This window comes from Carcharhinus amblyrhynchos, chromosome 15 (assembly GCF_965287045.1).
Source record: "Carcharhinus amblyrhynchos chromosome 15, sCarAmb.v2.hapA, whole genome shotgun sequence".
Classification (NCBI taxonomy): domain Eukaryota; kingdom Metazoa; phylum Chordata; class Chondrichthyes; order Carcharhiniformes; family Carcharhinidae; genus Carcharhinus; species Carcharhinus amblyrhynchos.
The window spans coordinates 43004090-43029563 of NC_137338.1; the positions used below are offsets into that span (position 1 = coordinate 43004090).

Sequence of the window (25474 nt, forward strand, 5' to 3'; positions counted from 1 at the left end):
AATATAAAGAGAAAACAATTCACATGTTCACTGGAACAATATGCCTCTCCTGTTGCTATAGAAACTTATGTTGAGTGGTGGACACTTTCCAATTTGTGGAACCTGTAACAGCATCTTCTTAGGAGCTGTTGATTCCTTTACAACTGATGAAAAGCAAAATTTCAGCACCAGGAGAAATCCGTTTTAGCCATTTTAATTCTCTTTTTGTGTAAATAATTGTGATAATCATAATTACAAATATACATTTGAATCCAGTTGACTGGATTATGCTAGATTCTGATGACAATAACAGATATGACTCCATGTTGTGAACTCGCCAGCAACGGCCTCATTTAATTTTTTTACACACTATTTCATGAGCTGCAATTCTTCAATGGAGCAGCTGGTGGTGTCACTAATGTTACTAAGTGCAGTATCTGTTGAGAATTAATTCCTGTGTTTACATATTTAAGGTGAATATTTAAACGTTATTTTCTTGTCGGTGTATATTTCCTGTTTTTAAACATGTGCAAACATTCAATGGTGGCTTTCCTCAGTGTACCTACTTGATGTAGAGCAAAACAATTTGTCACATCTGTCGTGCAGGCAAATATTTTAATGCTCTACAGTTAACTCTTCTCTGTACACTTACAAAGAAAGTAAGGTCCAGAGGAGTATGTTCTTCTCAGACCGCTCACTCAATGTCTATGGAAAATTAAGATTTTTCAACCCACGTTCTACATGAATTGTACGTCTGTCAGCGTACGTTCTTCCTGAGCAACCTCAATTGACGGTTTTTGTTATCCACAGGAAGGGAATCATGATTTCTCGATGCGCAGTTAAAAATGAACAGAGACAGCAAGCATCTGATCAGAAGAACAGGAAACCTGTTTACCACAAATTTAAAAACAGCAGATGCAGAAACAGCTAATACCAGAATCAGAGAGAAAAACTCAAAGGTAGAAACTGAGCAGCAGAGCCAGTGAAATAGAATGAGATGCTAAATTTATATATTTTTTAAATCTTAAGAGCAGGTACCATTTCGGTAAACAAATAGGCCTAAGGAGCTAAATAATCTAAATAAATGTAGTGGAACGAAACAAACTAAGTGGCGAAAACCAACATTTAAGTTTATCCAATCTGCATTAAGGATCGGCAATATATAAATACATCAAATTAATTATGAACTAATTTCAAATCAAACTAATCCATTAGTTAATTAATATTAATCCTCAAGTAATCTTATTAGTTCTAGAAATAAATTATTGTTAATTAATAAATAAGTAAACACTAGCAATGGCAGCTTAGTGTTAGAATTCATCTCATTGACACATTTGTGAAATTAATGAGGCTTAAGTTATCAAATCGCATTGTACATAAGCTTAGTAATTAAAAGTCTTAATTTGTATGTAGTATTGGAATGTTGTCAAGAATGTCTTTAAATTGGCACCTCTCTAAGTGTCTAAATGCTGCAATGAAACTTTACAAAAGGACATGTAGATGTACAACTAGGATACATGTTTCACATTTGGGCTCCAATGCATCTAGCATTATCAGTAAACAGATGGCAAGACAACAATATTGAATAGGTTGAAGAATGGTCTCAAGATGGTCTCCAGTCAGAACAGTACAAGTTTTGTTGTGGGGAAGCCAGGAGCTATCGGTCAAGAACTGCAAATATTTGGTTAGAAGTTGTTAGTTATGTCAACACAGGTTCACATACTTGAACTGAATGTTGCAAAAGCTACCTGGAAACAAAAAAGCACAAATGTGAGGAAGCACCACTGTGTTTTATTCATTTGCCAGCGATAGCATTCATCTCAGGACATTTGCCATTTATCAAGTACTTTACTTGCTAGGAAATGAATATTTGTGTGGGATATTGCCGGTCAAGGGGTAATTGTCATTGCTCGGTGCTGCTGTAAGAACCCAAAAGTCAATAAAATAATTGCAACAAGTTGGGGATTGCCATAAGACTCCAGATCTGTGTTAGAATTCAGCGTTGGGACTAAAGTTAACTGTCTTTGCTCCACCAGAGAAAGAGAGAGAGAGAGAGAGAGAAGGATTGACTAGAGTCTGGAAGCTGCGAAGGATGTGTATGTATGTTAGAGTTAAGTTGATTAAGTTAAATCATCATGAGTCAAGAGACCTGATTCAGGGGACAAAGAAGAGAAGACCTCAGAAGTCCCAAGATCTACAGGAAGACAGACTGACACATGTATTTTAAATCAGTGATTGTCCTTTTTGCCAATGAAATTATTCTTCAACAAGAAGTTTCTTACTCTGGGACTTAGTATAAATTCTAAATCCTGACAACCGGCAATATGCTGAGATTCTGATATGCAGCAGTTTGTACAGTGAAACTGTCCTCAATTTTCATATCTGCCAGAAATGCCTCTGCTTTACATCATTTCAGTTCAGATGAGCTTCAGTAGTGAGGGGGCTGGGCTTGGGGGATGGGGGTAAGGATGGGGGTAAGCAAGGGGGACATTGAAATCTCCTGGTGCGTTTTCCCATAATGCAATCACATCTTAGAGGAAAGCATAGGTGCAGGAAGGGAAGAGTGTGACTATCGGTCACTGGGGTGTGATGGGAAAACAAGGGGAGATAAAGTGGGAGATCCTGGTCCAATCTAACTTGTGCAGTATACGCACTACTTGCAAGGATAAGGATAAAGGTTTCAGGGAGGATGGTTAGAACTCTCACAGAGAGACAGACAAAGGGGTCGAAGGGAGCAGCAGAATGGAAAGGTTGTAGTCATAGAGGATTTGAGAATTAAGGGAAAGATAGTTGGAAAAGAATAAAACTCAGTCATAGATTAAGATCCCAGACTGATAAAGTGCAACTTTTAGAGGTCTTAAAGTTGATCTGGTGCAGGTTGATTAGAAACACATTTTGGTGGATAAAACAGTGGATTGGAAGTGGGAGACTTTCAAAAGAGAGATGAGTAGGGTGCAAGCTAGGTACATACTCATGAGAAATAAATGAGGGGTATCCAAAGCTGGAGTACCCTGGATAATGAAGGATACTGATGATAAAGTAAGGAAGAAAAGAAAAGAGGCATATGACACATGCCACAATAATAATAGCAACAGAAATCAGCAAAAGAATCTCAAATGCAGCAGCGAGGCTAAGGCTGGAATAAGGAAGACTAAGAGAAAGTGTGAGGAACGGATGGCAGGCTGTGCTTAAACGAAGAGTAAAATGTTCTTCAAACATATTTCATTTGTTAAAAAAATTAATGAAAAATAGAGTGAGGCCCATAAGGGACAAGCAGGGTAAACTCCTCACTGAAGCGGAGCGTATGGTAGAAGCACTGAGTGCTTTACTTTTGTCTTTTCCAAATTAGAAGATCGTGACAGTGGTCCAGTTGAAAACGTGGGTGTTGAACAACTGAGCAATAGAGTGATAGGTAAAACATAAGTGTTAAAAAGGCTGGCAGCACTCCATGTAAAAAGGGCAGCAGGCCTGAATGAGATGCATCCTAGGTTACTGAGAGACGAAGCAAATTGGAGAGTCATTAACTGAAATTCTACAGGCCTCTCTGAACACAGGATTAGCCCAAGGGGATTGGAGGACTGCAAATGTGATGCCATTGTTTAAGAAAGGGGCAAAGGATAATCCAGGAAACTACAGACCAGTGGGAAGACTGATGGGGGCCATATGGGATAAGATAAACATGTGCTTGGATAAAAATAAGTTAATACTAGACAGTCAATATGGCTTTGTCAAGGGCAGGTCACGTCAGACAAATTTAATTGAGTTCTTTGACAAGGTGACCCAGGCAGTGGGTGAAGGTATGCCTTGGGTGTTATACATTTGAACTTTAAGAAAACATTTGATACAGTGCCACATAGCAAATTAGAAACGTTTGGGACTGATGGGTCCTTCACAGCATGGACTAAAATTTGGAAACAGAGGGTACAGATTAACATTACTCAGACTGGAGACAAGTTGAAAGCAGTGTGTCTCAGGGAACAATGTTGGGACCTTTGCTTTTTCTGATTTATATAAATGATTTGGAGGTGGGTGTTGAGGGCAAAATCTCTAAATTTGCAGATGAAATCAAGCCAGGGAGATTGGTGAACTGTGAGAATGATGCTGAGTAACATCAGAGGGACATCGGCAAGTTGGCCAAATGGGCAGATGGCTGGAAGATGAATTTCAATACAGCAAAAAGATGGGGTAAAGCATTTTGGTAGAAGAAACATGGAGAGACAATATAGGCTCAATGGTACTACTCTGAGCAGACTACAGGAGAGAGATCTCAGGGTTCAAGTGCATAATTCTCTGAAGGTAGCCAGGCAAGTTGAAATAGTTGTTGAGAAAGCTTATCGGATCCTTGGGTTTACAAATAGAGGCATGGTGTATAAAAGCAAGGAAGTGATGCTACACTTCTACAAATCATTGGTCAAATCACATTTTGAACATTATGTTCTTTTCTGGGCACTTATTTCAGGTCAGATGTTAAAGCCCAAGAGAGAGTGCAAAAGAGATTTACTCAAATTATACCAGGAATGAGGAATTTTAGATAAGAGGAAAGATTAGAGAAATTGGGTTTATTCTCCTTGGAGCAGAGAAGATTAAGAGGTGATCAAAATTATGAACAGTTTTGACAGAGTAAAGAAGGATATCCTGTTTCCACTACTTTGTATGTCAGTGACGAGGGGGGTCACAATATCAAGATGGTCAACAAGAGAGTTAGGAGCGAGATAAGTTGAAATTTCTTTACTCAGTTGTTGGGATTTGGAATGGCTACCTGGGAGAATGGTGGAGGCGGATTCCATAGGAGGTTTCAAAAGAGAGTTGAACACATATTTGAAAGTGATAAAATCAGAGTGCTCCAGAGACAGGGTTGGAGAATGGAACTAGCTGGGAAGCTCTTTTGGGATCCTGTGCAGACACAATGGGCTGAACGGGCCCCTTCTGTGCTGTACAATTCCATGGTATCATAAACATGTTTAAAATAACAATTGTGAAAGACACAAGGAAGATAAAGACCAAGTATTTGATCACAAAAAAAGCTAATTTTGAGGGAACAAGAACGAATTCGGGACAGTGAGCAGGAAATTTTTGAACAGAGATATGTAACAGCAGTGGGAAGGATTTAAAACAATGACCAATATTGTTGAGGAGAGATATATTTTGCTAAAAAAGCTTAACCAATAATGAGACAACATGGATGAACAAACAGCTGTAAGCAAAACTGAAATTAAAATAAAAACATATACTAACATGTTTAATATAACAGAATAAAAGAAAATATAAAGAAAGTGAATGTAAGTAGTTTCGGGAAATAATTACCAAATAGAAAAACAAAAAGAAAAAAACTACAAGTTAAATAGTCAAGCAACATAAAAATCAATAGTAACATACTCCACAGGCACATAAATAACAAAATAGAGTGTGGATAGGACTATTAAAAAATGCTCAGGAGAAATTCTCGGGTAATGAAACTGAACTGGCAGAAATAATGAATATTTACTTTGCCTCAGTATTTACTACAGAAACTAACACGGTGCATATTAGATGAAAAAGATCAGAGAAGAAATAAAAACATTTAAGGTAGAAAGGGCATAGGTAGTGGATAACCTAATCAAACTCAAAAAGGATTAATTGTTTTGAATGGTTGCATCTGTGCATTTCAAAGAAGTTAGGCAAGAAATAGGAGAAGCACTATTACAAATGTGTTACAAATTGTTAGAAAAAAGAATAATGCCAGAGGATGGGTAGACACCTAATATTATACCTTTTTTAAAAACAGGACACAGAACAGTTCCAGAGTCCTGTAGGCCAGTTGACTGCACAGGCAGGGAGGTTAATAGAATTTTAATCCAAAGATGCAGGAGAAAAGCATACAGTGTGAGATTTTTTCTGGTATCAGAAAGACCACGTAGGTTTGACCATGCATGTCTCCCCACTGTGAACCTGGCTGTGTGCCAGCAGATTGGATGACTGACTGAATCCCGTCCCACACTGAGGGCAGATGAATGGTCTCTCCCTGGTGGGTCTCAGGTAGGAAATGTGGCACTGAGCTTGCCAATGGCAATGGCGGCCTGTTCCATCACATAGTCTAGCACTTAGAGGAAAGAAATTGCAGCTATGTGTTGCTGAATTGTTCGCCTGCCATACCATCAATTCAGGAAGTCGATGATCCAAGCACTATTCTTAAAGGCCGGAGTAGTACACAGCTAGCAAACGAGGAAGCAATCTTCACCAAAGTGAACGCCTTGGAAACCGTTCCCCCCACCACCCCGGGTCCTTACCAGAACCACCTTGTGTAGGAATCAGCATAGATTTCAAATGGTAAGTCAAGATTGACCAACCTCATCGAATTATTTGAAGAAGTAATAGAAATAGTTGACATGGGTTATGCTGCAGGTATATTTGGATTTTCAAAAATCTTTAATAACTTATGCATAACGTGGCTTCAAGGACACTGAGCAGAAAGGATACAAAACTGAGACCGGCAAAATGTGTGCAATGACATTTCACAGACCTTGGTGCTGGTACATTTTGTGCACCATTCAGCATTAATGACTTGGACTTGAGAATTAGAAGTATAATTTCAAAACCTGAAACCAACACTAAATTCGAGGGTATGGTTAATACAAAGGAAGAATGTGACAATATGCAAGAGGGCCTGAATAAGTAAAATACAACTAAAATATAAGAAGACATTAACAAGCTTGCAAGATGAACATGCAAGGAAACAGTTAACTTCTGTGTAGTTAAGTGTGAAATGATTCATTCTGGTGGGAAGAAAAATGAGATTTTTTTTCATTCATGGGATATGTGTGTTTCTGCTTGGATAATAAGAATAATGAATGGGATTGAGGAGCAAAGGAATCCAGGAGTACACCGACACAGATTATGAAAGGTAGTCATACTGCTGAATAAGGCCAAAAATAAAACAAACCAAACACTTAGACTCATTTTTGGAAGATTAGACTGAAAAAGTATAAAAGTTATCTTCAAAATGTAGCTAATTATGAGTAGACCACACTTGGAGTACTGTGTGAAATTCTTGCCCTCATATTGTGAAAGAGATTACCGAGACATTGAAGAAGGTGCAGAAATGGGTTAACAAGGATAGTGTCAGAACTGAGATGTTGGCCTGGATTCTCATTCTTGAGATGGATAGCAGAATTTGGGAAAACTCCCAACTCAGGACAAACTGCCCACAAGGATAGGATTTTAATTGTGGGGCACAGGTGCAGGTTCCAATCAGGCCACCTGGCCCAGGAAAATGTTCAGAGGCAGCTGCAGGGGCTGACAGATCTGGTGGTGGGCTGTTAAAAGGCTGCGGGACTTTGTCTCAGCAAAACTAAAACAGAAAGGCCCACATGCTGTCACTCTTCATACCTCCTCACCTCCACACACTTCCCAGGACCTGTCGATGCCACCACAGACCATCCACCCAACCCCTTTGGCATTTCATGCTACCATGCCAAGCAAAACCCTCCAAAACAACCCACATGGTCTTTCATGCTGAGCTATATCCTCAAACAACACCTGGCATCATTTCTAAATCCCATTCAAAGCTATGGCCCCCTAAACAACCCTGTAGCTCTATGTCCCCTATGCTGAACTATTCCCAACAACCTTTATCGCCCCTCATCCCACCTTGGATTTCTGGGCTCTCAGATAAACCTCATTATATATTCTTAGCTAAGAGCCCAGGAATTCATTACGATACTGAAACAACTAAACCCCTGAGAAAAAAAATGCTTAATTGACAGCTGTGGCTCTCTGATTTCTTCTGTGGATTTCACATTATTAATTCACACAAAACAAAGCAATTTCAAGTGATTGCAATTTCAACTATTAATACTTTAAAGGGCCTGGATGATTGAGACTTTAATTGGGCTGAAATTAAATGTAATACTTCTAAGAAAGTAGAAAATTATCTGTGGATGGCCTTTTTAAAGCTTTTAAACATACACTGTCACTATAGTGTTCATTGATTCTACACAGCGTATAGTGGGTAAATAAGCATTGAAATACAGTGGTTTGGCACTGGGGTCATGGATGGTATAGAAATTGTTTGTTGGAGCACATCCTGATATGAACCCATAAGCAATATTTAGGGGCATACATTGACATGGATGGGCATGCAAAGAACCTTTTGAACTTAATTTTCAAAAGTTCTGTTCATGCAGACTATGGTTCACAATTGCTGTAATGTGGTGTGAACTACAGCACTTTGAAAATCTAATCCACCTCTATGAAAATTGGAGAGGACTAGAATATGTTTATCCTCACAATGGAACTGGCCAAGGCTGGAGTGCAGTGTTTGTGGCCTCATGACTTGAACCAGCCTGCATCCTGCAAGTCAGGTAATGGAGTCCAGGAAACCCATTTTTAAAGGGCTCATGAGTCATATGACCCTGCAAAAACCCAGGCTTTAGGAAAGGTTGATCAAGTCCAGGATAAAAAGAAACGACAAAGAGACAACTTGATAAAAATAATGGAAGGGATTAATGCGGTAAGTATAGAGAGAGACTTCCATTCGTGGTGGTGGTGGTGGTGGTGGTGGTGGGGGCGGGGGGGGGTGTGGGAAACCTAGGCGATAGAAAAAGATCTCAAGAGGTGGCGCAAAACAGACTATATCAGATCGGCCACTCAGTATACATCAGACATTGGTCTGATATTTGTTTTCGGAGCCATTAATGGAATTAAATATCAGGCACTGTGTATAACAGGCAGTGATCTGATAGCAATCATTTAGCATCATCATTCAAGCTGAAGTTCAACCCCAGAGACCATTGCTGGAATTCTACCATCCCATCCACCACAGAATAGAAGCAGATGAGGGATGGACAATGGTCTAGCAAGGCCATAAAATCCTGCCCCATAAATACAATATAGTCATTACTAAATCCAGTTCAACAGAAATATGTTTGTCCAAAGCATGAGAAAAATGTGGAACATTACAACAAGGAATAGATAAGGTAATGATATACATGCATTTAAGAAGAAAATAATAGAAGGGTTTGCTGATAGGGCCAGATGAAGTCGGGTGAGAGGCATAGTATGCAGACCATAAACATCGTAAGAAGTCTCACTACACCAGGTTAAAGTCCAACAGGCTTATTTGTAGCAAAAGCCACTAGCTTTCGGAACTGGCTGTTGCTTCATCAGGTGGGTGTGAGTTCTGATCACAAACAGGACATATAAGGGCACAAACTCCACATCATAAACATCAGCAGAGGTCAATTGGGCTGAATGACTTTCTTCTATGCTGCACATCCCACGTAAGGCTACAAACGGCCTACCTCACTTGATAAGACCAAAATAATAGTCTCCGCTTTGTTCGTTTATATGAGCAAGATTTTGGCAATTCCAGGAATCATGTTTAAACAACTCTCTATGTACAATAAAAACAGTGAGGTGATACTCATGGAAAAAAGTACTGGGCTATCTGCTATGCATCTTGTAAAATGAACACTGTCAATATCTTTAAGATAAGGTTTGATAAAGTAAATGTAATAGCTCAGAACCTCAATAATAACATACAAGTTCTACTGGAAAAAAACACAACGCTATAGAAATGAGAGTTTAAGAAGATGCAATTATTTTAAAGGGTCATCTGTTTCGTAAGAAGTGTTTAGTATATATTTTAGTAATTTATTTTGAAGCAAATATCAAAATAACATGAATCATGTTAAATTGCCTTTATTTCAAATGTGCCAATGGAAGTTGCCATTGTTAACGTATGTGGCTTCTTGACTTTCAGAATATAGAAGTTTTACTAACTATTTTTTCATTATCTTTGAACCCTTTTAAATTGTATGTTATACAGGTCACACAAACTGAGACAGTAATATAAAACAATGGCCACTAATATGAAGTTTGCTGACAAAAGGCTCACAAGTCAGGAAATTGTGCTTCATATTTTGAGACAAAGAAGCTTGTAACCACAACAACCTACAGGAAATAAACTAACTGCTAAAGGTCATTCTTTGTAACCAATGGAATGTATCAAAATAGCCTTATCTTTTCCATAAGCTGTGCAAAAATAGGGCCACAAGCTAGCAAACCACTACGTACAAATGTTACGACTTGTTCAAAGGTCCTTCTGAAGACAATCAATGTTTTAAATATTTCCCTCACTTGTGCATCATTTACAGACTTCATTTTATTTACAGCTTACCTGACAAGCGGCAAGTTCACATGTGTTGTCGTGGCTATCATTTTGTCCATTTTGGCAAGAGCTGGTGAGGAGGGAAGGAAGACAAAAGTAGCATTGAGGCAAATGGCACTTCATGTTTAAACAGGCGAATCACAAAACAGGTAACTGTGGCATATGGTGTGAGTGCGAGCTCCATATTAGATTAGAAGCTTATTGTTTGTCTTGTTTTTTTAGCAGTAGCAAAGGATTATACTAGTTACCAAATATACCAACAATTATTTCTATCAACAATTAGTCCAATAGCTGGCTCATTTTAAAACTTCAAAAGGAATTAGGTGAGGTGGCACGACGGCACAGGGATTAGCACTGCTGCCTCACAATGCCAGGGATTCCTGGCTTAGGTCACTGTCTGTGTGAAGTCTGCACATTCTCCCGAGGCTTGCCTGGGTTTCCTCCAGGTGCTCCAATTTCCTCCCACAGTCTGAAAGACGTGCTGGTTAGGTGCACTGGCCATGCTAAATTCTTCAATGTACCCGAATAGGCAGTGGAGTGTTGCAACTAGAGGATTTTCACAGTAACTTCAATGCAATGTAAGCCAACTTGTGACACAAATAAATAAACTTTAAAAATCTTCTGTATGAGCTGTCCATAAGTATATAGAATTTGCATATTCTCAATTCAGTTACTGATGTGTATGAGTCCAAACTATAGAGCAGACCATAACGGTAATCTCTCTTAGAATCTGTACTGATTGCTGTTGCAAAATGGAGATATCATTGGTACAATTTGAGCTGCTGATCTCAGACTACAGTACATTAGAAAATTCACCTCAGCTGTACCTGATCTTGGAAGCATTTTGTTTGTTTGAGAAAATTGTTCTGTTTCCCAGCACTAACATTGATAAAACTGATGACTGCAAAGGACAACAATGGAAGAAAAGTGCATCTGAAGAATGCAAAGTGTGAAAATGGCATCTGGTTTGCACAAAATTGCTGCAATTAAAGCCATTTAAAATGCTGCATTTTGGAATGAAGTTGCTCAGTAACCTAGATGTGGATTTTACACTCCCCACCAGCTGTTCTGGTTGTGGGGGCGGTTGGGGGCGTTGGGGGGGTGGGGGGGTGGGGGGGAGGTGTGTAGCTGAGGGAGGTAAAATCCAGCTGGTAAACTTCCCACACTGTACCCAACCATCTCCAGCCCCACTTGTCCTTGAATCTATTGCAATCCTTGGGTCTATTGCAGTCCTTACCCTAACCAGTATTTAAATGCAGTGGGGTGGCAAACACTAGTCAGGTGGCCTGACAGCTTTAGTTGCATGGACTTGTGTTGAGCAAGAAGAAATAATTTAAAATCTTCAATACATGCAGTTCTGATTAATTTATTTGAATCTGTTTACCCTATCCTCTCTCACGTTTTTGATTATTCTATTTGCCCAATTCTTTGTCTGAAAGGAAGACCGATCACTCCTGCTAATACCAGCTTTTTCAAAGACCCCTAAGAAGTGCACAAAAATGAGCCACCTGCAACGGGGAAAATAGCCAATTTATGTTTTGCACCTTTCTTTACCGCTCAGCCTAGATCAGAAATATGGGGTAGAATTTTACGCCAGCAGGATTTTACAGTCCCACCGAAGTCAATGGACTTTCAAACAGCTTGCCGCATTCTATGGCCTCATCCCCCGCCGGGACAGGCCTGTAAAAATTTTGCCCATGGAGATTTATAGATATGAACCTCACGAAACCATGAAACATGATACTTCGACAAACTCATCTAGGTCTTTCTGATCAGGAAACTCAGTCTAGTTTTCTCAGCAAAATATGGGCAAAATACTGTCCATCAATAATTCTTTGCAAGTAAAGACATCAGACATGGCAAAATTGATCTATTAAAATTATTATTATGAATGTGAGCCAAAGGGCAGGCAAGAAAGCAAGCCATGTTTTAATTCATAAGAATTTCACTCAAATGTTATTTAATATTTTTCAGTTTTGTTCTCTCATGCACGATCTTTTGTGGCAGGTCCAACTCGAAACGATAATTTCAGTTCAGTGTTTGCCTCCCAGGGAAGTATGTACCCACTTCCAGATTCTGCCCCTTGACTGACTGCTAAAGGTATCATTGTTCCTTAAAAATGTTACCTTGCAACATCTCAGAAGGCCAAAATCAGTTTGGTCTGACAGTTTCAGATTACTCTGACTGCACACATGCCAACATTTTTCCAAGTACACCCATCCCATAAGGAAGTGAAACACTTGCCTCTGGCAATTTTCATGTTCACTTCCTCTTAGCTAATGATACATTAAGAGCCTAAGTGGAATGTCTCATGATTTTCAATAATAAAAGTACTTCAATTACATTTGGCCCATTAGAAAGTTTCAACTATGCAACTTTAGCAATGAAGTCCAGATCTTACTTCGTGAAATCGGAAGCCTGGGGGTAAGTGCAGTGGTGACTGTTGTATGAATTGACAATCCCAACTTTTATCCAACCTGCCTGGCTCGGACGATGCTCAGTTTACATCCTATGCCATTTTACTCCTAACTGAGGTTAATGGAGATTAAAACGTGATAGGGGTTATAATTAGATAATCAATACAAGATAGTCACCAAGAAATCCAATTGGGAATTCAGAAAAAACTTCCTTACCCAAAATGGTGAGAATCTAGAATTCTATTAGAGTGGTATCTGGAATTCTACTGCATCCATGGTACACCATTCCCAAAGGTGGAGCTAGAACTGGGAGCCAATTCTGCTTTCGTGTCAGGAGCCAGCACCCACGTGATTCCTTTCAAATTTAAGCAGCTGCTGGAGGGTATGTGAAACACCCTCATTTGTGTGACTGGGGTGGGTTCCACTGGAGGCTCCCACCATCAGGTGACAGCTAGGGTCTGGGATGGTTATAAAAGAGAAGGCTGGACAAGCAGGGAGGTTCTGTATCAAGGCTGCAAATTTATGATCCGCCTCTGTTTTGTCATAAATCCAAGCTTTCTGTTCAGTGCACACCTTCATGCCTCTCAGCATCACTCAAACGTCTTCCCTGCTGCCATCATATCTAATGTTAAGTTAATCTTTCTCCACACCCTAGCTAACTGTAACACCACATTCTGCACCCTCTCCTTTCCTTCTCCATGTACAGTATGCTTTGTCTATATAGCGCAGAAGAAACAATGCTTTTCACTGTATACTAATACATGTGACAATAATAAATCAATCAAATGTCTCCTCCATCATTCCTCCCTTATTGTCATTGTCCTGGGACTACAGCCCCCACCTCTCTTATCACACACCAGCACTTTAAATGAAATTTAAGTCCATTAGCAGGACAGAGACCAGCTCCATGGTTCAATGATGTTTCCCTGCAGATTCTCCTCCAGATCCCAAGGGAATAATGGGAGATGCTCTTCACAAGCAATGGCAATAGGAGACCCTCCTATCCGACCATAGCTTCCTGGACGGAGATTTCAAGGAGGTTAATAACCACATGGTTCACTAAAGATCCTAGGTCCAGTGCAGGAAAAGCGTAAATGACATCCGCCAATCCATCCAGGTAAGGTGCAAGGGATTGTTTCCCATGAGCATTAGTCTTATGCCCATGTATACAATGAGACGGGGAAGGTGAATGCATGATCAGTCTTAGGAATCCATGGAACATGAGGCCCAAAGCCTGTGATACTTCGGCTTAAGTTGGTTACAATCTAACACATCAATATGCCAGGATTCTAAAAAAATTATTTTGTGGGATATGGGCATCTCTGATTAGGTCAGAAAATCTTCCCCACCCTAATCATCCTTGAGAAGGTAGTGGTGAGCCACCTTCATGAACTACTGCAAACCAGGTAATGTGGCTATCCCTATAGTGCTATTAAGAGAAGTTCCAGAATTTCGACCCATTGACAGTGAAGGAACCTTAATATAGTTCTAAGTTAGGATGGTGAGTGACTTGGACTGGAACTTACAGGTGGTGGTGTTCTTGCTGCATTTGTCCTTCTAGGTGGTAATGGTCATGGGATTGGAAGATGCTGTTGAAGAAGACTTAGCAAGTTGCTGCAATACATCTTCTAGATGGTACATACTACTACCACTGTGCATTGGTGGTGGAGGCAATGCATGTTGAAGATGGTGGATGGGGTGCATGCAGACAGGTTGGCATTTGTCATGTCTCTAAAGCTCAACTGTCTCAAACAGGTCAAACTAAACTTGAAAAAAAAGATGAAGATGGACAGAGAGCTGGCCTATCTCAAGGTCCTAACTCCCGCTGAGAAAGAAGCCCTCCAGTTTGCAGAAGAGCAAGGCAGTCGAATTAAGGCTGGTAGTGAGGCTGTAGTGGTAAGGCATTAGAATGAGAATACATTAAAACTCTACTGCCATATAAGTACCTGGGGAACTGTGCTGTCCTCATAGATTCTATGGAACCTTAATGTGTTTCCTTCTATTCTCCTTTAGAGGCCCCTACTATCCAAACCCCAGGACTCAACCACTCCAGGACACCGAGGACTGAAGATCTCGAGGAGATGGCACCATTGACCCAGAGGATGCACTATCACCTGCCTTTTCCACACACTCACCACTGCAGCTACTTCCACCTTGGTCATAGAGGGGTTGTATTTAGAACTTGGGCCACATTCTTGTAAGCATAGCAGAGACATGTTCTCTGACGGAGGCTGTGACTGTTTAGATCTCAGACACTTGGAAGCTTGTTGGGAAACAAGCTCTTGTTGAGCCCAATGCTACTTGTAGAGTCACAGAATCCCGATGGTGCCAGCTCTCTGAAAGAGCAATTCATCCACTACCACTTCTCTGTCTTCTTCCCATACCCCTGCACATTCTTCCTTTTCATATAATAATTTGATTCCTTCTCTGATCATCCTCAACACCAGTGCCCAACAAGGTTGTGTTCTCAGTCCCCTACTATACTTCTTATACATCTATGACTGTGTGGTCAAATTCCCCTCCAATTTGATTTTCAAGTTTGCTGATGACACCATTGTAGTGGGTCAGATCTTAAACAGTGACGAGGCAGAGCATAGGAATGAGATGGAGAATCTGGCAACAATAATCTCTCCCTCAATGTCAACAAAATGAAGGAGATTGTCATCGACTTCAGGAAGCATAAAGCAGAACATGCTCTTGTCTACATCAATGGGGATGAAGTAGAAAGGGTCAAGAGTTTTAAGTTTTTAGGTGTCCAGATCACCAACAACCTGTCCTTCTCCCCCCGTGTCGACACTATAGTTAAGAAAACCCATTAATGCTTCTATTTTCTCAGAAGATTAAGGAAATTTGGCATGTCGGCTTCAACTCTCACCAAGTTTTACAGATGCGCCTTAGAGACCATTATTTCTGGTTGTATCACAGCTTGGTATGGCTCCTACTCTGCCCAAGACTGCAAGAAACTACAAAAGGTCATGAATGTAGCCCAATCCATTACGCAAACCAGCGTCCCATCCATTAACTCTGATTACACTTCCCACTGCCTCAGCAAAGCAGCCAGTATAATTAAGGACCTCACGCACCCTGGGTATTCTCCCTTCCACTTTTTTTTCTTTGGGAAAAAGTTACAAAAGTCTGAAGTCACGTACCAACTGACTCAAGAACAGCTTTTTCCCAGCTTGTTGTCAGGCTTTTGAATGGATTTACCTTGCATTAAGTTGCTTTTTCTCTGCACCCTAGCTATGACTGTAACACTACATTCTGCACTGTCTCATTTCCTTCTCTATGAATGGTATGCTTTGTCTGTATAGTGCGCAAGAAACAATACTTTTCACTACATATTAATATGTGACAGTAATAAATCAAATCAAATCAAATGATGCCATATACTCAGGCAGTGCATTCAAGATCTTAACAATTTGCTGCATGAAGAAGTTTCCTCTCATGTCTCCATTGCTTCTTTTGCTTTAAGTCTGTGCCCTCTCTTTCTTGATTCTTCCACAAATGGAAACAACTTTTACCTATCTACTCTGTCCAGGCAACTCATGATTTTGAATACTTCTATTAAATCTCTTCTCAACCTTCTGTTCTACAAGGAGAACTGAATCAACTTCTCCAATCCTTCTACATATCTGAAGTTATTCATCCCTGGAACAATTCTCATGAATCTTTACTTTTTTTAATCTAATATGCATATATTGTGATATCTCCTGGGAATTAACCCTTGGAGATTAGAGGTTATTCCTCAGGCTAACCCCATTCATCCTCAGCTGAGGTGGGGTATTATTCCTCCCTATTGTCTTGATCCAAGGGTCCACTGCATTGCATGGCCACACGGTGCAGTGCGCGACTATACCAGGACTATCCCTTTATGGTGCAAGCTACAGAGCACCTCCAGACCTGGCAAGGCAGTGGAAGCATGCTTTTAACCATGGTCTCTTCATTGATAGCTCTGTTGCAGGTGTGGACTGCATTGTTGTGCCCCTCTTTTGTGGAGATGCCTCACTGATATCATCAATAAAGTCCAGAGAGGATAGCCCTTGTCACACAGGATCTAGTTGTCAATCTGGGCAGTGGCCTCCAAATGCTTAAAGTTTAATGATTAGTGTCACAAGTAGGCTTACATTAACACTGCAATGAAGTTACTATAAAAATCCTCCCGTCGCCATACTCTTGTTCAGATGCACTGAGCGAGAATTTAACATTGCCAATGCACCTAAACAGCATATCTTTCAGACTGTGGAGGAAACCCACACAGACACAGGGAGAACATGCAGACTCTGCACAGACAGTGATCCAAGCCGGGAATCAAACTCATTTCCCTGGTACTGTGAGGCAGCAGTGCTAACCACTGTGCCACAGTGGAGCCTTAGATCAGGAAGCAGTGAGATCCAAGTATATAAGCTATGGAAAATGGACACAGAGCTGCCTCTGGTCAAAGACCAGTTGGACATTTGGAGAGTGGAATCCCCTGTGGTTCCCATATGTAACTGGCTGTTTCCAGGGACCTGTGATGATCACACAAGGGCAGTCAATTCCCCTTGTACTAAAGGGAAAAGAGAAATGGTCATGAAGCACATTGCACTGGCTGCCTGATTGCTACCATCTGTGGTCAACCTGATAAACTCATTGGCATAATAAGAGATGGCATCGGTTGCCTCTTTGCACCTGTGTGAGACAGCCTATGAAGTCTTGGAAGCAGTCAGAGGTGAATAGGTTAGAAAAAAGAACAGGAAACGCTGGATAAACTCAGTAGGTCTGGCACCATCCGTGGAGAGAGAAATACAGTTAACATTTCAAGTCCATATGAGTTCAACATCACAGTGCTCTTTCCATCTGTGCACTTGAACCTTCATCCAACATCGTTCACCCGGTCAGGAAATTGAATCTGAGCCTACCCCATTCCTGTCGAGATTCCTCCTGTGATACCCAATCCTTTTCACATCATTATTAGGGCAGCATAGTGGCACAATGGTTAGCACTGCTGTTTTTCAGCTCCAGGGACACAGGGTCAATTCCAACAGGGTGACTGTGTGGAGTTTGCACATTGTCCAGTTTCCTTCCATATTAGCTATGCTAAATTGTCCCTTAGTGTCTCAAGATGTGTAGGCTAGGGGGATTAATGGGGCAAATGTGCAGGGTTACAGGTTTAGGACAAAGGGATGGGCCTGGGTAAGATGTTCTCTCAGAGAATGGGTGCAAACTCAATGGACTGAATGGCCTCCATCTGTACTGTGGAGATTCTATGCCTATTATGGTTTTATTGGATCCCATGATGTGTCCAACAGGACCTTTCAATATCCCTACCCCACAATGGACCTGTTCCCACCACCCAATTCCCACACTGAATCAAACTCCCCTGTATCTGTGAATGTTCCCTTTGGTGGCCAGCATCCTGATTTGACCCACAGGACCCCTTTTTGATCAGTATTGATCTTGCCCTTTCAGCCACTCATTTTGTTGATCTTCACTGACGGTCCCAAAACTTCCACCATACCACACCCCCAGTACCAAGCTTTTCCCATTGCACACTTTCATGGCCTGACCCCACCTGCTGTCCTCCTTCAGAGCCCTCTTCCGGTTCTCCACGCTCCTGTCAGAATCATCCCTGACTTGTTCCTTCATCAAAGCTGCCATTCTCTTGTTCCCCTCCCTTGTGCCACAGAGTTCAACAAAGACAACTGCTCATAAACAAAACTGTACAAAAACTGACAAGTGCCTACCACTTTTAAACAAATGTGAACAAGAACCATGAGTTTCCTCCACACCATGATTTAATCTAAAATGTAGAACATAATTTCACAAAGTGTTAAGATAACGAGTGTTCATGGATGCAAATGTATTACAAATGGGGCACTGCCATGCATTGGTGCGAGGCCTGCGCTGTTACTGCCACATCATTGATTCAGTTTGTATCTGCTGTCATAATTTGAAATTTCAGCTCCCTTCACAATTAACTCAGCAGCCCACCATGTTCCCCATTACGGTTAAATTCTACTTAGGGAATAGCTAAAGTGAAGAGTATAGAAACATTTAAGGGGAACTTGGTGAAGCATGTGAGGGAGAATGGAATAGAGAATTACAATGTAGATTTGGGTGAGGAAATTGGGAAGAGGCGTGAATGGAGAATAAACATGGACTGGTTGGGTCGAATGGCTTCTTACTGTGCTATACCACATGGAATAAAAGGGACAGTAGCAACATCGATACAAATGGAAGTAGAAAGTAAAATAGTCAATGGAACCTTTTTCAAGCTGGAAGAAGGTTTATAGTGGTGTTCCCAATGGGTCAGTAGTGGGACCCTTGCTTCTCTGGATACATATTAATAGTCTAGGTCTTGGTATGCAGGGGACAATTTCAAGTTTATGGCTGATGCAAAATATGGAATTATTGTTAACTGTGAAACTTCAAAAGGACACAGGCAAGTTGGTGGAGTGGGTAGATAGGTGGCAGATGAAGTTTCATACACAGAAGGGTGAGGTGAAGCATTTTGGTAAGAAGAACATAGAGAAAAGATGTAAAATAAGAGTAAAACACTTAAAGGGGCAGAGGGACCTGGTTGTAAACTCGTGACTGCGTGTGTTTCCTCCAGGTGTTCTGGTTTCCTCCCACAGTTCAAAGATGTGCAGATTAGGTTGATTGGTGATGATAAATTGACCCTAGTGTTAGGCAGATTAGCAGGGTAAATACGTGGGGTTACAGGAATAGGGCTGGGTAGGATTGAGGTCAGTGCAGATTCAGTGGGCTGAATGGCCTCCTTCTGCATTGTAGGGATTCTATGATTCTATGGTATGTGCATGGATCATTGAAGGTGACAGAACAGGTGGAGAGAGTAGTTAATAAAGCATATGGTATTCTGAATTTTATTAATAGAGGCATAGAACACAAAAACGAGGAGGTTATACTGAACTTATACAACACAATAGTTAGACATCAGCTGGTGTATTGTGAACAACGTTCTGGGCACGACACTATAGGAAGGATATGAACACATTGGAGAGAGTGCAGAAGATGTTTACAAGAATGGTTCCAGGGATGAGTAACTTCAGTTATGAGGATACATTGGAGATTTTAGGACTGTTCTTCTTAGAGAGGAGAAGGCTAAGAGGTGATTTGATAGGGGTTTCAAAATCATGAGGGGGCTGGACAGAGTTGATGGGAGGGACAATTCTCAATCCTAGGGGAATCAAGAACAAAAGGCACAGATTTAAAGTGATTGCAAAAGAAGCAAATGTGATGTGACAAAAATCTTTTTTGCACAATGAGTGGTTCGAGTCTGGAATGCACTGCCAGTAAGTGTGGGAGAGGCAGGTTCAACCAAAGTATTCAAGAGGGCACTAGATGATTATCTGTAAAGAAACAATGAGCAGGATTATGGGGAAAAGACAAGGAAATGTCCCACCAACAAATACACAGACATGTACATTTGGTGAGCTTGCACAGACAAAATGGGCCAAATGGCCTTTTTCTGCACCATAATAATTCTGTGTTTCTGTGATTTATGCTATGTAAATGGGCTACTGACAAAGGCTCTCCTGTCTCCGTTGGGCAGGTTTGGTTAAAATCGGGGCTGAGATGTCAATAGCCCAACTCCCACCAACAAGTACACAGACATGCACATTTTACCAAAACCATAAGAAATGACGCTAAGGTACCAGAGATTTTCTAGAAGATACACTTGTGATGTGGTAAGGTTTACCTATTGCCAAAGTCTGGAAGACGGTTTGCTCCTGATGACTGTCACAATGTTGTCTGTATTGACAGCTCTGATCTAACTGACCATAGACTCAAGAGAACACTGGGAACTCCTATCCCCACCCACAGTGAACGTTCCTCAAGAGCATGGTTTCTCAATGGGTGTATGGTTCTTTGGCATCGTGTTGGAGCAGGTGGTGATGGAAGCAAGGCAGTATTTAAGAAGAATATAACTGAAAATGCTGGAAAATCTCAGCAGATCTGACAGCATTTGTGGAGAGTGAACAGAACTAACAGTTTGAATCTGGATGACTCTTCGTCAGCTCTGATGAAGAGTCATCCAGACTTGAAACATTAGCTCCGCTCCCTCTACACAGGTGCTGTCAGACCTGCTGAGATTTTCTAATGTTTTCTGTATCTGTTTCCAAGTCTGGCATTTGCAGCAATTTGCTTTTATCTAAGAAGAATGCTCTCTTTGAAAGGATAGAGAAGCAAAATAGAGTCTATAATGAACTTCTGTGTTAAGTGAGTATACTCTATTAAAGAGGTAATATGGGAGCTGTACCAGCAATGATATGAGGACCTAAATGACATTTTTCCATCTGTATGAGAAAGCTATGGAAGTCACAACCTCAAATAAAACTTCCTGTCACGTGATCATTCCACATATGGGTACATATGCAATTTCAGCGGGGTTTCAGTTTCCTTCTAGAGATTATCCAGCACAGGGAGACAACGTTCTAGGAAACATGATCCCGGGTGCCCAAGGCCCACTATCCAGTGTGCTTCAGGCTTATCTGTTCAGTAAAGGGATCATTAGCCATATCTAGACCCATGCAAACCTACGACAATGCCAATCAGTCTAGGTACTGCTGTGCTAGGCCTATATTCTACTTCAGGATAGCACAATACAAAGTCTCAGCAAAACTACCTTCAAATACATGTGAAAAAGAAACAGCATCTAGCTTAAGAAGCTGCCTCATCTCACCTTAACAAACACATTAGGCTTTGTGAAGAACAGAAATAACCCAGATACAGTTTTTACTAGAAGTTTGACACCAACAGAAACCATTGTTTCAAATTTTATTGACAGGAAGGTTTTGTTTCTCCGAGGTGAAATTGCACCACCCGATCCAAGCTTCCGGATACTCTAACACACTCATATATTAATATCATGCAGTGTGATTTGATCATACTATCTCAAAGGACGCATTGCTCTCTATACTCAAACTGTGATGATCAAATCTGCAAGAGAAAATGGAAACATTTTAGGCTCCACCACACATTGAGTGTGGTGGATGAAACTTAAAGCAGGATTTGGGTGACATGATGCCACTTTCAATTAGAAATTCCTTCCACTGTGGCAAAAGGGATTGTTCATCACCATTCCTCATACCACCACCCAGAACCCCCCACACAGCCCCAGTCCGACATCCCAAAAAGAGGCAGAAATATTTAAAGTGAAGCATATATTTACAGTTTTTAAAAAAATGTTACTCAGGGAATACTACATGAGATAACGCAAGAACGTAAGAACATAAGAAATAGGAGCAGGAGTAGGCCATCTAGCCCTTTGAGCCTGCCCCGCCATTCAATAAGATCATGGCTGATCTGAAGTGGATCAGTTCCACTTTCCCGCTCTCTCCCCATAATCCTTAATTCCCTTGTCTGTCAAAAACCTATCTACCCGTGACTTAAATATATTTAGCGAGGTAGCCTCCACTACTTCAACGGGCAGAGAATTCCAGAGATTCACCACCCTTTGAGTGAAGAAGTTCATCCTCAACTCTGATCTAAACTGACCCCTCCCGCCTTATCTTGAGGCTGTGCCCTCGAGTCCTGCTATCCTTTCTAAGCGGGAAGAATCTCTCTACCTCTACCCTATCCATCCCTTTCATTATCTTATAAGTCTCTATAAGATCCCCCCCTCAACCTTCTAAACTCCAACGCGTACAGACTCAGTCTACTTAGTCTCTCTTCATAGTCCAACCCCCTCATCTCCGGTATCAGCCTAGTGAACCTCCTCTGCACTCCCTCCAAGGCCAAAATATCTTTGCGCAAGTGCAGCGACCAAAACTGCACACAGTACTCCAGCTGCGGCCTCACCAGTGCCCTGTACAGTTGCAGCAAGACCTCCCTGCTTTTACATTCTATCCCCCTCGCTATAAAGGCCAGTATCCCATTCGCCTTCTTGATCACCTGCTGCACCTGCAGACTGGGTTGTTGTGACTCGTGCACAAGGACCCCCAGGTCCCTCTGCACCGTAGCATGCTGCAGCTTTTCACCCTTTAAATAATAATCCCTCCTACTATTATTTCTACCAAAGTGGATAACCTCACACTTGCTAACATTATACTCCATCTGTCAGGTCCTCGCCCACTCGTTCAGCCTATCTAGATCCCTCTGCAGACTTTCCACACCCTCCGCGCAATTTGCTTTTCCCACTCATCTTCGTGTCATCAGCAAATTTCGTCACCCTACACTCAGCCCCCTCCTCCAGATCGTCTATATAAATGGTAAATAGCTGAGGCCCCAGCACCGATCCCTGCGGCACTCCACTAGTCACCAACTGCCAATCAGAATAGCACCCATTGATACCAACTCTCTGCCTCCTATTAGACAACCAATCCTCTATCCACGCTAACACCTTACCCCCAACTCCATGCCCCCTAACCTTCTGAAGCAACCTTTTGTGAGGGACCTTATCAAACGCCTTTTGAAAATCTAGAAACACCACATCCACCGGTTCCCCTCTGTCTACCGCACTAGTCACATCCTCATAGAATTCCAATAAATTTGTTAAACACGACTTCCCCTTAACAAATCCGGGCTGCGTCTGTTCTATCGAACCATTCCTTTCTAGGTGCCTCGCTATTTCTTCTTTGATAACGGATTCAAGCATTTTTCCAACTACAGACACTAAACTAACCAGCCTATAATTCCCTGCCTTTTGTAAACAGAGGCGTAACATTAGCCATTTTTCCAATCTTCCGGCACTTCCCTAGAATCCAGTGAATTTTGGTAAATAATCACTAAGGCATCCACTATCACCTCTGCCATTTCCTTCAGGTCCCTGGGATGCATTCCATCCGGTCCTGGGGACTTGTTCACCACCAGTCCCGTTAGTCTATCAAGAACTACCTCTCTAGTGACAGTAATCACATTCAGGACCTCAACTCCAACCATCCTTCTATCTTTAATACCCGGCAAACTATTCGCGTACTCCTCCGTGAAGACCGAGGCAAAAAACTTATTTAAGGCCTCAGCCATTTGCTCATCTCCCACCACTACATCCCCCCTCTCATCCTCTAAGGGTCCAACATTCACTCTCGCCAGCCTCCTTCTCTTTATATATTTGTAAAAACTCTTACTGTCCTCTTTTCTATTTAGTGCTAGTTTAGCTTCATAGTCTATCCTTCCTTTCTTTATCAACTTCTTAGTCATTCTTTGTTGATTTTTAAACCTTTCCCAATCTTCTAATCGCCCACTATTTTTAGCCGCTCCAAACGCATCAGCTTTTAATTTAATACTCTCCTTTATTTCCTTCGATAACCACGGCTGATTATCCCTTCTCCTACGTCCCTTCTTTACCATTGGAATATATTTCTGCTGGGCACCGACAAAGATCTCATTAAAGATCCTCCATTGTTCCTCAGCCGTCCTACCGACCAATCTGCACCCCCAATCTACATTTGCCAATTCCTCTCTCATCCTATTGTACTCCCCTCTGTTCAAACAGAGGACACAGGTTCGGGACCCTACTTTCTCATCTCCATCTGCATCAAAAACTCAACTATACTATGATCGCTCGTCCCAAGAGGATCCCTCACAATAAGATCCCTAATTCTCCCTGCCTCGTTACACAACACCAGATCTAAGATAGCTCGCTCCCTTGTAGGTTCTGTCACACTCTGTTCAAGGAAACTATCCCGGCAGCATTCCAAGAACCCTTCCTCAAGCCCATTGTGTCTGACTTGGGTCAACCAATCAATACGCAGATTAAAATCCCCCATAATTATCGCCGTTCCATTTCTGCACGCATCATTTATTTGCTTGTTTATAGCCCGCTCCACCTCTAAGTTATTATTTGGGGGCCTATAGACCACACCCACCAGCGTCTTCCTCCCCTTACTGTTCCTTATCTCCACCCACAATGATTCCACATTCTGCTCTTTGGAGCCTGTATCTTCCTTCACTACCGCCCTGATATTATCCTTAATCAACAGAGCAACCCCCCCCAACTTTTTCCTCCCGTCTATCCTTCCTAAACACTTGATACCCCTGGACATTCAACTCCCAGTCCCTGTCACCCTGCAACCACGTTTCCGTAATGGCCACCAGATCATATCCATTTGTGCTGATCTGCGCCACCAGCTCATTCACTTTGTTCCAAATGCTTTGTGCATTCAGGTAAAGTGTCTTTATCCCAGCCTTTATCTGGACCCTTTTTGAAGGAATGCTACGACCTTTCTCATGCCCCCTACTCCCTTTATTATTGGGACATCCTCAACATTTTCCCGCGCCCGTACCATCTCTTTTACTTTAGATATTGTAATTTCTCCCACCCCTGTACCCTCCCCTCTCCCCCCCGCCCCCCCGCCTCCTAATTAAGTTAAAGCCCTATCTACAGTCCTAGTCATACGATTCGCCAGGATTCTGGTCCCAGCACGGTTCAGACAAAGACCAGCCCATCTGAACAGGTCCCATCTGCCCCAATACTGCTGCCAATGCCCCATAAATTCAAACCCATTCCTCCCACACCAATCCCTGAGCCACCCATTCATCTCTTTAATCCTATTTACCCTATGCCCATCTGCACGTGGTTCAGGTAGTAATCCAGAGATAACCACCTTGTCGGTTCTACTTTTTAATTCCGTTTTTTCATACTCCCTCTGCACATCCTTAGTTCCCATTTTGCCTACGTCGTTGGCACCCACATGTACCACAACAACCGGATTTTCACCCTCCCACTCCAGGTTCCTCTGCAGCCCAGATGTGACATCCCAGACCCGAGCACCAGGCAGACAACACACCCTTCTGCGCACTTTGTCATTGTGACAAAGGACAGTGTCTATACCCCTAACGACACTAACCCAATTACTACTACATTCCTCTTTACTTCTTCCTCTTTGTCCTGTGTCTGCACCCACTGTACCGTGGGCAGTTTGCTCATCAACCTTACAGCCCTCATTCTTGTGCACAATGGGAGCAAGAACCTCAAAACTGTTGTGCAGAT

General features: G+C 41.7%; 1 protein-coding gene across 1 annotated transcript in view; it reads left to right on the forward strand.

The window, feature by feature from the left end:
* Positions 1-25474, forward strand: part of LOC145352977 (uncharacterized) — a 98272-nt gene that overhangs the window by 37798 nt on the left and 35000 nt on the right. The window lies entirely within an intron of this gene.